Source organism: Acipenser ruthenus, chromosome 7, assembly GCF_902713425.1.
Source record: "Acipenser ruthenus chromosome 7, fAciRut3.2 maternal haplotype, whole genome shotgun sequence".
In the NCBI taxonomy this organism is placed as follows: domain Eukaryota; kingdom Metazoa; phylum Chordata; class Actinopteri; order Acipenseriformes; family Acipenseridae; genus Acipenser; species Acipenser ruthenus.
In genome coordinates this window covers 24046505-24062039 of record NC_081195.1, presented here as the reverse complement: position 1 = coordinate 24062039, position 15535 = coordinate 24046505, and the positions used below count along the sequence as shown (strand labels likewise).

General features: G+C 43.3%; 1 protein-coding gene across 3 annotated transcripts in view; it reads left to right on the top strand.

Moving 5' to 3' along the window:
• LOC117415027 (leucine-rich repeat and fibronectin type III domain-containing protein 1-like protein) overlaps positions 1–15535 on the top strand; it is a 69340-nt gene that overhangs the window by 19552 nt on the left and 34253 nt on the right. For all 3 annotated transcript variants that reach the window (XR_004546347.3, XR_004546346.3, XM_059026674.1), the window contains exon 3: positions 6570–6736. The gene's annotated coding sequence lies outside the window, so the exon portion shown is untranslated. The remainder of the gene's footprint in view (positions 1–6569; positions 6737–15535) is intronic.

The window sequence follows — 15535 nt, the reverse complement described above, 5'->3', positions numbered from 1 at the left end:
TTTTTTTAATGTAGTGTGGGAGTTTTAGCAGACCATTAATTGATTGGATGTAGGTGACAGTGGTTTATAATACATTGTGTCCTTACCCTATGGGGTCAAAGAGCTCCTGAATATATTATGAATAGGGAGATTTATTTTGAAATATGTAAGTGTAACAGGGGAGATCTGGACTGACTGTCTGGCACATCCGTATTACTGCAGGTAGAGGTCAGCAGTCTCGTGGGATCCGCCTGTCGGTCATGGCGATGACACGGAGAGGTGGGGAAGAGGGTGTGTGTGCTTTCCCTCTCTCTGAGTGGCTGAGGGGCGGGCCTTGGGAGACTGCTCGGCCCATAAGATCTGGTTTGGTTGGGCGCTCGGGTGGCCGTGTTTGGGGAATACCCAGTGACACTGACGAAAGACGTCAGTTTTAAAATAAAACGAGGCAAAACTGGCTGAGAAAAACAGCCGGCCTTAAAATAATTGATCGGGAAAAGAAATAACAGAAATCACCACGTACCCGAGGGGACGTGCTTAATTGTACGGGGAACTCCGGCCATCCCAGTGTATAGAGGGTAATTGAGCGTAGGACGGAGGCCCGTTCTGACCGGCTTAGCGGCAGTGGGGGCACTGCGTAAGCAGCACTTTTTGTTTGTAGTTTTATTACTGTGTTTTATTTTCCCTTTTTCTTTCGCCTTTGGTTTTCATTATTATTTGCGAGCACTTGTTGTGCCTATACCTGTATTGGTAAACACCGTGATTCTGGTTACTGTTGTCAGTATCCAGAACACGGACAACAGCGCCATCTACTGCCTCAAATAAATCAGTACGCCTGAGCGGCGCTACAAATAAAGTACTGTCTCCTTGTGTCAGTGAATTGCCCACCACCCTTCCACACGTGGTGTCAGAAGTGGGATTCACTGGCACTGCCCACATAAAGCAAAACCAGGGAGCAGAATGGATCCCCAGCAGTTCACCACCTTAATGGATCTCCTGCGGGAAACCCTTACTGCGGTGGTGCAGGGGAGTGCAAGAGCTGCGGGGCCAGACCCATGGCTACAGCAGCCCACGAAAATGACGGCAGAGGACCGGCCAGAAGCATACCTGGAGGTATTTGAGGCGATGGCGATCTCTGCCGGGTGGGCCCGCGAGCAGTGAGCTAGCTACCTCCTGCCCCAGCTGACAGGGGAGGCACAGGTGGCGGCGAGGACCCTGGATCCGGCGGCAATGATGGAGTACCCCACGCTGAAAGCTGCCATCCTCAACCGCATGGGTGCGACTCCGGAGGGCTACCGCCGCAAGTTCAGGGAGGAGAACTTCTCGGCAGAGGAACACCCCAGGGTCATCGCGCATCGTTTGCAGGATTACGCACGGGGATGGTTGAACCCGGGAGCCACCACCACTGCCAGGTTGGTGGAGGTAGTGGTGGTCGAGTGGTTCCTGCAGTGCTTGCCTCCGGAACCGCGGGTGTGGGTGCAACGGCAGGCACCCGCCACCCTAGAGTTGGCGATCCAACTGGCAGAGCAATACCAGGCAGCGGAACCAAGCCCGCTAAACTGCCTGGAAACCGTGCTACACCAGCATCACCCCCTCTACTGGCCCCATGGAGGTCGAAGGGACTGGGGGGGAGTGGTAGCAAAGTCTTTGGATGGAGTGTGGCGGTGGGAGCTCCCGGCCCGAGAACTGGGGCAGAGTGGGGTCACCCACGGGCTGCTGCGGTGTTGGACCGGGGTCTCGCGCGGCCACCCTACCATCGATCTCCTTTGATGGGTCCTGTGTTTCGACCTCCTGCTGAAGCTTCATGGTGAGAAACCAGTTCACTGATGTGTGGAACAAGCTGGGAGGTGAGCCACATCGACCGGGATTGCCCCACTATGGGATGTGACGTCATTCGACCAGGTAAGACTGTTCCATTACATCAGTCACTCCAGCAGACGGGTTTTGTGATTCCTGTGTCAGTGGATGATACACAAACCCAGGCTCTCTTAGATTCAGGGTGTAGTCAGTCCCTGATACAAGAGAGCTTAATCTCACCGGGGCATAAGCAAATAACGGGACAGGTGCATATAAAATGTATTCATGGGGATGTGCGCACTTATCCTAAAATGTACGTAAATCTGAAAATTGGCCAGCAGGTGACGCGAGTGCAATTGGGTTTGTGTCCTCGATTGCCGGTACCGGTAGTTCTGGGACGGGACTGCGAGCAGTTTAAAAATTGGTTGGCTGCTGTGGCGGCCCCATCCTCCTTATTGGCTAAGAAAGAGGAAGTAATTGGCGAGATCTTTCCCTTTCGTGACCCGGATTGCTATTGCCACAGATTTAGACCCCGCAAAACTAAACGGGAACGCCGGGCCACTAAGAATGAGGGCTGGCAATGGAGGGAGTCCGAGAAGTTTCAGGTGGGGGCGATTGGTGAAGAGACTGGGGGGGAGGCCGCGGAGTCAGCGCAGGGGGCTGGCTCTGCTGCCTCCGCTCAGGACCGACCTGATCCCGAGCTGGAAGCCATGGGAGCTGATTTTCTAGCTCGTTCCCGTGACTTCCGACTCGAGCAAGGGCGTGACGACGTGCTGGGCAGGCTCTTTGACCAAGCAGCGGTGGTTAATGGTCGTGTGGTCGAGCCCAGACGCGCCGCCACGTACCCTCACTTTGAAATTGCCCAGGACGGGGGAAGTGCGTCACCAGTTGCTCATTCCTCAGCCCTTTAAGGAGGATTTGTTGCAGCTTGCCCACACTATTCCCCTGTCTGGTCATTTGGGAAGGGACAAGACTAAAGCGAGGCTTGTGACACGGTTCTATTGGGGCTGGATGGTGACGTCAGACGTTTTTGCGAACGCTGTGGGGAGTGTCAGAAAGCTAGCCCTAGAGCCGTCCCACGAGCTCCACTGGTGCCATTGCCCCTAGTGGAAGCTCCGTTTGAGCGTATTGGAGTAGATATAGTGGGACCGATAGAAAGGAGTGCGGCGGGATACACACACCTATTGGTCATTTTGGATTATGCTACGCGTTATCCAGAGGCCATTCCCCTCCGATCTGCGTCTGCTAAATCTGTTGCCAACGAGCTCGTGAAGGTTTTCTCCCGGGTGGGGATCCCCAAGGAAATACTGACCGACCAAGGCACCAACTTTATGTCCCGGCTAGTCCGCGGAACATGTAAACTTTGGGGGATTAAGACCATTAGGACCTCGGTTTTTCACCCCCAGACTGATGGTCTTGTGGAGCGCTTTAATAAGACCCTCAAAAACATGTTGCGCAGATTTATTAGTAGTGATGTGCGTTACTGGGACCAGCTGATTCCTCCCCTTCTCTTTGCTATCAGAGAGGTACCCCAGGCTTCCACTGGTTTTTCGCCATTCGAGTTGCTGTATGGTCGGAGACCCCGGGGTGTGCTCGATCTGGTCAGAGAGATGTGGGAGGAACAGCAAGACAATTCGACCAATACTGTCCGGTATGTGTTGGACCTGCGCAAACGTTTTGAGTCTGTGGGAAAATGGGCGCATGACAATTTGCAGCAGGCTCAGCACAGACAGGAGACCCAATATAACAGGGGGGCCCGGTTGCGCACGTTTCAGCCGGGGGATAAGGTGCTTCTATTATTACCCAGCTCTGAGTCCAAACTTCTGGCGACACCGACCTGGGACCTGATCTTTCTGTGTTGGCGAAACAAGGGTCGGTATAGATTGCAGATTATCTGACACCAACACAGAAATGTCAGGCGCGGGCGCTGGTGGCGGAATTTCCTGATGTGTTTTCTCCCATCCCGGGGCAGACTCGAGAAGCCCACCAACACATTGAGACTGAGCCGGGGGCGCTAGTTCGCCAGAGGCCGTACCGCATACCTGAGCGCAAAAGGCAGGTAGTAAAGGCGGAGATTGACGAGATGCTCAGACTGGGGGTAATAGAGGAGTCCCAAAGTGATTGGAACAGTCTGATTATTTTAGTGGATAAGCCGGACGGGTCAACTCGATGTTGCATTGACTTCAGGCAGGTTAATGAAAAATCGAAGTTTGACGCTTATCCCATGCCCCGGGTGGATGAGTTGCTGGAGCGTCTTGGCACGGCTCATTTTATGACGACACTGGATTTAACGAAGGGGTACTGGCAGATACCCCTGACCCCGGAATCCAGAGAGAGGACGGCGTTTTCGACTCCCTTCGGGTTGTACCAATTTAGGACCATGCCCTTTGGGTTGCACGGAGCACCAGCCACTTTCCAGCGGATGATGGATCACATTTTGCAGCCCCATCAGCAGTATGCCGCTGCTTACATAGATGACGTGGTTATCCACAGTGAGGACTGGCCGAGTCATCTGCGTAAGGTAGCGGCGGTGCTGCAATCCTTGCGGGAGGCTGGGCTCACTGCTAACCCAAAGAAATGTGCCATTGGGAAGAGTGAGTCGGAGTATTTGAGGTATCGAGTAGGGAGCGGCCAGATCAGACCGCTGATTGCTAAGGTGAAAGCCTTGGCTGACTGGCCAGTCCCTACGACCAAAACCCAGGTGCGCTCTTTCTTGGGACTAGTGGGCTATTACAGGAAGTTCATCCCGAGCTTCGCCACGCTCGCTGATCCCTTGACATACCTCACCCGGAAGGCTGCCCCAAATACGGTTCAGTGGACAGAGCTGTGCCAGAGGGCCTTTCTCGCTCTGAAGCGAAGGCTGTGTAGCAAGCCAGTGCTATGCAGTCCTGATTTTAGTAGGAGGTTCACTCTGCAGACGGATGCGTCAGAGACAGGTCTCGGGGCAGTGTTGTCTCAGGAGGTGCGGGGAAGCGAGCACCCGGTCCTGTACATCAGCAGGAAGCTCCTTCCCTGCGAGAAAAACTACAGTACCATCGAGAAGGAGTGTCTCGCAGTAAAATGGGCTGTCGAGTCACTCCGGTACTACCTCCTGGGGCGACACTTCACCCTGATTACGGATCATGCCCCCTTAGCATGGCTTCACCGGATGAAGGATAACAACGCCAGAATCACGCGGTGGTACTTGGCCCTGCAGCCCTATGCCTTCAGGGTAATCCACCGAGCAGGGAAACTGCATCAAAACGCAGATTTTTTCTCTCGGGAAGGCATGGGGTTGTAGGATTTTCGAATGGACCGGTGGTGCCATTCTGAGGGGGAGGATGTGTAACAGGGGAGATCTGGACTGACTGTCTGGCACATCCGTATTACTGCAGGTAGAGGTCAGCAGTCTCGTGGGATCCGCCTGTCGGTCATGGCGATGACACGGAGAGGTGGGGAAGAGGGTGTGTGTGCTTTCCCTCTCTCTGAGTGGCTGAGGGGCGGGCCTTGGGAGACTGCTCGGCCCATAAGATCTGGTTTGGTTGGGCGCTCGGGTGGCCGTGTTTGGGGAATACCCAGTGACACTGACGAAAGACGTCAGTTTTAAAATAAAACGAGGCAAAACTGGCTGAGAAAAACAGCCGGCCTTAAAATAATTGATCGGGAAAAGAAATAACAGAAATCACCACGTACCCGAGGGGACGTGCTTAGTTGTACGGGGAACTCCGGCCATCCCAGTGTATAGAGGGTAATTGAGCGTAGGACGGAGGCCCGTTCTGACCGGCTTAGCGGCAGTGGGGGCACTGCGTAAGCAGCACTTTTTGTTTGTAGTTTTATTACTGTGTTTTATTTTCCCTTTTTCTTTCGCCTTTGGTTTTCATTATTATTTGCGAGCACTTGTTGTGCCTATACCTGTATTGGTAAACGCCGTGATTCTGGTTACTGTTGTCAGTATCCAGAACACAGACAACAGCGCCATCTACTGCCTCAAATAAATCAGTACGCCTGAGCGGCGCTACAAATAAAGTACTGTCTCCTTGTGTCAGTGAATTGCCCACCACCCTTCCACAGTAAGCCTATAATTAAACACAAATCAACATGATCCACTCTGTCCGAATGCTTTTAATACGCGTGAAGGATTAACGAGGAGTTTGTGATGTTTAATAAGGCATGGAGATAAGGAATTAACAGGGCTGGCATTTTACAGTTTTATTTGATACTTAAACCCTGTGTATTACAGTACATCCAATACATACACAGAATGCATGCATTATTTATCAACTGGTTTAGCTCCACTATGTCGAAAAATCAAGTAAATGTCTGCACTCATATTTCTGGATTCAATCATCCATAAAGTTCCATAGGTGGTTCTTAAAAGCTTACTACAGTACATTCTCACTTTAATTTAGCATTTTTCCCATGGTTATACTGTTACCATAATTACATGTTTTTACTTTACCATGTTTTCACTTCGCTTAATTGGACCAATTAAGTAATTAAGGATACAGCTGGAACAAAAACCAGGAGGGACACCGGCCCTCCAGGACCGGAGTTGGGAACCCCTGCACTAGAAGATTATAAATAATCTTTTCAGTCCTGTGTAATAAATAAACATGGAATGAATATGGGTAATTAAATCCAAATGAATGAACAGTGGCAGAATTCAAAATTAATTACTTCAGAACTCAGAGGAATTGCATATGATATTCAAGGGTTATTGCTGTGGAATTCAGCTGGAATTAATTAGGAACGTGCAGGCATTATTTTAAAGTGTTATCGTTTTTCTCTATTCTGATTTTCCTTTTTTCCCCCCACAGACCCATGGAGAACACCTCACACTGCAAGATTTGCGCCTAGCTCCCCACAGAGTGAACACTAAACCCCACCCAAACCATCGCCACATCACCCCGACCCACAGTCTGTATGTAGCTGCCTGGACTCCAACCCCACTCGCCAGCCTCGGAGACTCAGCAAACAGATAGAGGTGAGAAGTGCCAACTGTTCTTTCACTAGTTTAGCCTATTTCAGTGAGATTAACTTAAATAGTTTATAACTAAATACCATGTATGGAAACAGATTAAATGTTATTCAACGCTGATAATTTATGTTTAAAAATCACTCTAATTGCTGTGTATTTACATAGTAGTTACTTAGTAAATACACGTGTACTTCAACAAAATTACAATGGTATTATTATGCATAGTTACAGTGTACTTAACGTGTGAATCTTTTTGCACGAGATATAAATACACAAATGTATCAGAAAAGGGTTAGAGTTAGAGTTAGGAGATTATGTTTAGATTAGGGTTAGTTAGGGTTATATCATCTAAAAAAATTCACATTAAGTACACTGGAACTATGCATAATAACACTGAGTGTTTCCTATCATTGTAGCTAACAAAACAATCATACATTACGTCTAAAATGTGCAGTTTTGAAAGAGACACGTGTTATGGAAGACATATTTTACCAATTTAAATATTATACCTTAGTCTACTTGCCTTCCTAGAAATCTGCTACTGTTACCTTCCTAGATCATTGTACCTGTATTTTGAGTATTGTTGTCAGTTTTTATTTATGGGAAGTACAGTAGCTGGTTGATCACAGACAGGAAAGATGGTGCTGGGGATTTTGGAAATAAATATATAACTATTCTGTATACATTTGAAATGGTAAGAGCCGTACTCTATTTCAGTTCCTCTGGTGTATTTCAGGGAGGGGGGAGGGCACTTAGAAAGCACAAATGAAGCATGTTATCCATGTGGGATCTTTGCTGCAGCAAAGCATTCCCTTCTCTGCAATTGAGTGCTGTTTGTGTGCTGTGTCTTGGGAGGGCCAGTCAACTTTAGAGAGATTCTTAGACTGTCTCATAGGGCAGCCTGGTAAAATCCTGCAGACTTTTCAAAGTGTTTTCTTTTATTTTATTTTTTTATATTGAAGTAGTTATTCTTCTTTCACCAGACAGCGCAATCCTCAGTCTTGAACTATTATGTCCACCCACAGATACCCAACTCCTGGGGCATAGATGGACATAGATGCCTGTGTCTGGCTATTTGAAATTGAATCATGGGTGCTAAAGGGTGTAACCATTTGATCACTTTGTAACTGATTTTCAGTATACAAGGGCATAAAAGTATGATAGTTACCGTTACCTTAAAAAGAACGAACATTTACCATGGTGCTGTAATCTTGAGTTTAAACCCCAACAGTTAAAGCAATGATACCCAAGTTTTTGCTGAGGGCTAATTCACAACATTTTTATTACTGGAGGTCTGAGACTGACCCAGCCATCAGTCGCTTTTAGTTCAGAACTTAATTTGGCGCAATGTTAAACTCTGCTTGAAAAAGGCCCTGAACTCAATTTCAGTAACTGTGTAAAAATGGACCACTGGAGCAAAATTGAACTACAGGAAGTGATTAGGTACCAGGAAGCAAAGGCAAGTTGCATTTAAAAAAGCATACATATTACTGGTGCTTATAAGAAAATAGATTTAAAAGCATTTGTCAGTATGGCTTTTCAGGGTTAAATGACTTAATTAGTACCACATTGGTGTACATTTATATTAAGAAATTAATATAAATGGTGCAGAAAAAGGTGAGCTGAGTTTTTGCTGCTCGACTAACTTTACATTACCAGTGAGGAGTGTAGACGGACAGCAACATTGCAGTATTTTTTTTTTTTTTTTGCATTTGACTTTGCAGATTCTATTTTTAGATGGAGCCGTGCTGAAATTCACTGGAAGGAGCTAATTGTGTTTTTTTTGCTTTGTCTCATTACATGGCTCTGTGTTGAGAAGTCTGCATATAAGAGTGCTTCTATTTATCATATCTATCTGCTAGTAAAATACTGGTATTTTAATGGTACACTAACAATAGTATTTAAGAGTCTTCACTGATCCTATTTCAGAACCATAGACAGCTTCCCATAGATAATTCACCATAAGAAAATAGACTTTCTATATAACATATGCATCATTTGCATGTATCCCAATAATGCATCCAAAACCATTGTGTCACACTGTATTTTTTTTTAAATGCTGCTGTTCTTCAGTCAAAACACCTCAGATCAACGTGAGTCTGTCTCTAGCTACATGCAGAAGTTTTGAGAACCTTATTAGAAAGTCTGTTTTCCAGTGTAAAGGTTTATCTCATTTTGCATAATTGAGTCTTTGGAGTAATGGATGCATTATCATTTTCAGCACTGTAAAATGATAAAAAATGTGACTCCATTTTCAGTGTGAATGGAATTGTCAATGGTATTCATTGCAAGCAATTATAAAGGCAATTTGATTAAAAGGGGCAGATGTTAAGTTGGTTATGTCCAAAGTGACTGGAAAAATGCTTCGGATTAGAATTACAGAGAAGGCTGGGTCTGCTGGGTTTCCATTAACGTAGATCTGAAATGCATTTTAGATAATACTAATAAAACAGACTCTAGAAGCCTGTAGTTTATCTCTACAGTAACCCACTACTATCCCATAATCTTTAACAGCTACTCCTGCTGCAAAAAAAACAAAACATTATGTTTGTAGTTTATTATAACTAGTACAATAATAATAATGCTTTCCTTTGAATGAAAAAAGTGCACTGTAATAATATATTTTAGGATGCGATAATTAAGGCATTTTTTTATAATCCAAAACTAGCATTCTTAGTCACTTCTATGCCTCCGATTAGTTGGCACGCCACAGGTATTGTTCAAACAATAAGGTACAAAAACTCAACTCACACGCAGATGATAACTTCAACGGGAGCTTCTCTAAATCAAGCACTGTACTTTCAGTCTAGAAACGGTCACTATACAATGAATGAATAACATGCAAATCCAGTGTACAATTGAGTATAAAATCCCCTTTTTTCCTTTGTCTATCCAAAAGGTTTTCTGTGAACCATCTTGTGTAAGGGCTAAAAGCACCTAAGAAATCCAATCCATTTGCTGATCAGATTAACACACGAGGAAGCTATCTGGATTATTTCTCTGAAACGCAATAAGTGCTCAGGAGCACTTTGATCATGCAGTACACAACTCCTCTTTCATTGCAATGGAACAGAGATACTGCAACATCCTGAATAATAGAAAACTAGCCGCACTATCTATCTATCTATCTATATGAGCAACCTCCTTCAAATCAGTTCAATTTAAACTAAAAGTCCCAGTCTAGCAGTGAATTTCACAATAATCTAAGAGACACTATGAAGCAGAAAGGGCCTTGAGTGTTTTTGTTTCACCAAGAGATTAGTTGCAGACTGGTATGAAATCAAATCTTTCGACTACCAAGCTAAAAGGAAAATTACAGTTTGGAAGTAATCTTTTTTTTATTTATATATATATATATATATATATATATATATATATATATATATATATATGCGTAAGGGTGTTCCAAAGCGTACTTGTGTTTTCATATTTCAGTGGGCAGCTTCAGTCATACCGGCTTCGCCAAGCACTTAATTCAGAAATGCCAATGCTTAATCCATAAACACAAAATAAAATTACCGGATTGCTTTTCTCCTCATAAGTAAATGGTCAGTTAAAGCGTGTTTACAGATAAATCAGGACTTTATCCATTGATGTTTACGTCTTCCTCTCTTTCTTATGTGTTTATTTATTTTTAGCTTAAATCATTATTTATCAGGCTTACTATCAAATGTCCTTGACTGCAAGTTAGTAAATGGAAAATCTCTATATGAAACCAGAACTGCAACTATAAGGTTTAAAAGGGGCATTTATTTGCTGGGATACTGAGTAACACACACACACACACACGCACACGCACACACACACACAATAGGATATTAAACATGTAAAAAGATAAATCTTATAGAGACGGTAGCTTCACTTATTTTTCTTACTTAGTTGTACTATTGTGTTACAGTGTTTCCCCCTTGTTCTGGTTGCCGGTCACAGATGTATGTAACATAGCCCAAGTCAATGTTGTTACAGTGATCTGCCACTTCGACTGAAGTTTCCTTTAGTTTTGCTGACAATATAACACAATGCTCTAGACTTACAAAATTAAAGACTGTTTGGCTGATCTAGCCTATGCTCCATATGTCAGTGGAACTGAAGAGTAGCTATATATATATATATATATATATATATATATATATATATATATATATATATATATATATATGTATATATATATATATATATATATATACACACTACCGGTTAAAAGTTTTAGAACACCTCCATTTTTCCAGTTTTTATTGAAATTTACGCAGTTTAATGTCTCAATGTACTCTGAAATTAAAGCATAGAACAAATAAACAATTGGAGATAAAAAAAGAAATCATGGAATCGTTTTGTTTAACAAAATTTAATCTAAATTTTTGACTCATCAAAGTAGCCACCTTTTGCAGATATAACAGCCGAACACACTCGTGGCATTCTTTCTACAATGGAAATCAAATATTGTTCGGAAAGTTCTTCTCAACACTGTTGCAGATGCTCCCACAAATGTGTTGCACTTGTAGGTTGCTTTGCTTTCACCCTTCTGTCCAGTTCATCCCAAACCAGCTCGATGGGGTTTAAGTCTGGAGACTGTGCTGGCCATTCCATGATTTGAAGCCTACCGTCTTGTTCTTTTCTTCTAAGGTAGTTCTGACATAGCCTGGAGATATGTTTTGGGTCATTATCTTGCTGTAGGATGAACCCCTGACCAATTAGGCGTATACCAGAGGGTATTGCATGGCGCTGCAAAATGCTGTGGTAGCAGTTTTGGTTCAGGATGCCACTCACTCTGTGCAAGTCGCCGACTCTGGATCCAGCAAAAGAGCCCCAGACCATCACGCTTCCTCCTCCATGTTTGACAGTTGGTGTCACACACCGAGGAACCATCCTTTCGCCTACTCGACGGCGTACAAAATCCCTGCGTGATGAACCGAAGATTTCAAATTTTGATTCATCGGTCCATAAGACCTCCTTCCAGTCTTCAGTAGTCCACTGGCGGTGCTTCATGGCCCAGGCAAGCCTCTTTTTCTTATTTTGCCATCTTAGCAATGGCTTTCTTACTGCCACTCGACCTGTCAAACCTGCAGCTCGAAGTCTTCTCTTCACAGTTGAAACTGAGACTTGCTTACTTCGACCAGTGTTAAGCTGTGCTTGAAGTTGTTGTCCTGTGAGCCGCCTATCACGCAAGCTGTCGACTCTCAGAAACTTGTCTTCTGATTCTGTTGTGGCTTTGGGTCTGCCAGATCTCTTCCTGTCAGAGTTTCCTCCAGTTTCCAAGTGCCTTTTGATGGTGTAGGAAACTGTACTCACTGACACCTTGACTTTCTTTGCAATTTCTCTAAAGTAAAGACCTACACTTTTAAGGGTTATAATGGTCTGTCTGTCTTCCTTTGTTAATTGCCTTTTTCTCGCCATTATGAGAGCAATATACTACTTCCTGCAGTACAATACTGTCCAAATAATGCTTACGAGGGTGTAGTAACACAGTCTGTTCCAACACTGCTTTTATACAGACAGAGGGTTTGTAAGTAATCAACAAAAGTTGGGACACCTGTAGGAATTGTTAGCATCAACTTTCAAGGCTTAATTTACTTCCACTGCTGCAGAACAGCTGTAAGTTGTTAATCCATTACTTGTTCCCTGAAAAAGGTCTTTTTGTATAACTCTGAAATGTACATTATTTTTCAGTTTTTGGTAACCTAAACTTTTTTTTTTAACCTCTGGCAGTTTACCGCTTACCTTTGTACCATTTCAGGTTATTCACTGGACTTGAACTGCTTAAATTTCAATAAAAACTGGAAAAATGGGAGTGTTCTAAAACTTTTGACCGGTAGTGTATATCTATATAGCATTTCAGTAATTGCAGTTAGAGCCACTCAACATGTCTGCAAACACCATAACAAGGTAGAGAATATGAGAATACAAGTAGTCTTATTCTCTTCAAGTCCGATTCTTGGCCTCTGCTTTTGAGACTGCTTACAAACGTTTATTATGCAGTTTGAATTCCATTCCTGCACACTGAAAGGTGAGCTCAACAAACTCATTGAGAGAGTGCCATAACTCCAATGCGATCAAAGGCCTCCAAAGGTGCAACTGTTGTGCATTTATCTGTTTCACCATTTCTTTATTTTATTAAAGGGAAAAATAAAATCGAAATCTCTGCAAACCTAGGCTTGTATTGTGGCCAGTGGGAATTGAATCAAGCTGCTTGGGCACAATGCTGGGTTTAAAATTGCCCTAAACTAAACTACTATCAATAAAGTGGTAATGCAATGGCAGTATTTTAGAAGCAGAGGCATTAAAATGGTTCCATGTTTACTGCCCAGTTTTGACAGAGCTGTTTGTCAGTGGTATTATTCTAGGCTTGTAATAAATAACTGGATCGTAATAACAACTGTAGACTGGAGCACTGGTAGCACAACTTTTAAAGTGAAAGCTATGGAATTTTCCAAACACATTGCAGTACCATATACTGTAGCCTACTGTAACATGTTAATGATCTAGAAACCAGTGCTTTGTATTTGACTGAGCAGCTGTAATGATGGCATCATTTTAACCTATTTTTAAACCAGTGCATGCACGTAGAGAGGATCTTCATAATCATGAAATTATCGCTCCATGTAAAGTTGAATGTTTATCGGATTACAGCTAAATGCAATCCACAACGTCTATTGGAGGCTGGGAGTTTAAGATAAAGCTTGGTGAAGACTGTTGCACTTATCGTGTTTACCATGTGGTTTTGTGAGACAGACAGACAGACATATGATCTGGACCAAGAACCCTGCATATGGCAATTAACAAACATGATTATGTTTGCTATGTTGTTCTGTACTTTTAAAACACCATCTGATCAACCTATACATTAATAGTTGACCTTTTTTTACCTTCCCCACATCTACTGCCCTCCAATCAGGATTTAATTGCTCAAGTAATGACATTATGAGGCAAACACAGAATTTTAAACATACCTTCCAGACCTGGGTGTCAATGATGATTCTAATTACAATTACAGCAGAATTTGAATTCCATTTTCTGAGACCAATGCTTCCTCTGTTCCTACCTAAGGACCTTTTTTTAAAAATACTGGTAGATAACTGGGTCCTTTCAGCAGTGCAACACATATAAATGCCAGCAGTACCATAGAGAGCTCACAGCTCTTATTAATTACACACTTTACTCTCTAGGGTGCACCCAACGCCCCAGCCTCATTGCGCTGCATTGAAAACAGAAGACTGTGTCCTGAGTCCAGCCTGATTGATCTGATTGCGTGTTGTTTGCTTGTGGTCACATTGCTGGCTGCTCAACTTGGCAGCTCTCAATCTGTGAGACTAAACTGCCTCTAAGGGCTTCAGTTTCTAATCCAGCAGCCCCCATTCCAGTGTTTCTAATTGCTGCGTATTTGCATAGTAGTTACTTACTTAATACATGTGTACTTACACAATTTAAATATTATTATGCATAGTTATAATGTACTTAATGCGCAAATCTTTTTGCATGATATAACCCTAACTCTAAACCCAATACTAACCCTCGCTCTTTTTTGATACACTTGTGTAGTTGCATATATCATGCAGAAAGATTTACACATTAAGTACATTGTAACTCTGCATAATAACATTCCTCTGGAAAGCAACCTTTGGAAAGCAAGAGCACCACATTATAAATCCCTTGACGAATCCTCCTATTTTGGATCTCAATGCTTTCCTCTCCTCTTGTTTGAGACCAGAGGTTTTTATCTAATGGGGTGTCTCAGGATTGCAGATTTGGTTGAAGCTTCACAGAAACGGCCAAACTTAAGCCTCACTGAATGCATCAGCAAGTCAATGCTGCAGTGCTATTTATAGGCTCATTATGGGTTTTAGGGATATCATAATGCACCCCTGGCAGACTTGGATTAAACTAATGGATCCTCTGAGAACTAGGAACATGGATCTATAAGAACCCGACTAGCAGGAAACCTCCTTCACCACAAAAGCATTACAGAGTACTCAACAGGTTTTAAAACGTCACTAGTAACACTTTAAAATTATGACTGCAAATTCATAAAAAAAAATAAAATCTGGCTGTATACCACAGAAATAACACCTGCATATCTAAATTAATTCCTTCTTCATTGGTAACAAATGATGTTGATCACATGTATAAGGCTTGCATTCAAGCATGAATTAACTCTTCACACAATCCCCTGCTGGATGAGTAAGAGGGTATGAACTAGTAAAGAATAAATAGTGAATTCATTAGGAATGGATGGAGAAAACTAAAAGAGGAAACTAAATGTTTTAAAATCATGATGAACTAACAGGGCTGAATTCAAAATGAATTACTTCAGAACAAAGTGCATAAGATATGCAGGTGTTATTCCTGTGGTATTCAGCCAGAATTCATTATGCATTTGCGGTCATTATTTTAAAATGTCACCACGTCACTGATTTGATTTGAAGGTTATGGAGATTATTAAAAAGGAAAAGGGAAGTCAAACAATGTAAAGCCCACAGCCCCCTTGGGTGGTCCCTACCCTTTAATTCAGGAGGTGTTTTCACAATCGATTTACAATCAACAGGGAACTTGTGTTGATTTCTTCCTTATTAATGTGGGGAGTTTAACTCCCTGCTCTAATAGGTAGGTGGGGCAGAATGTGAAAGGAAATCTGAAAGACATCTAAACGAACGAGATAATTAGCAGTAGCAGGGCTAATAATAGCGATGCAGAGTCATGTGATTAAAAAAGGCAATGCTGAAGATCTATAGAATAGAAGGAGAAATATGAAAAGACTGTAACCAATCAAAAAAAAAGTTATCAGAATGCATTGCGATGAGAGTTGAAAAG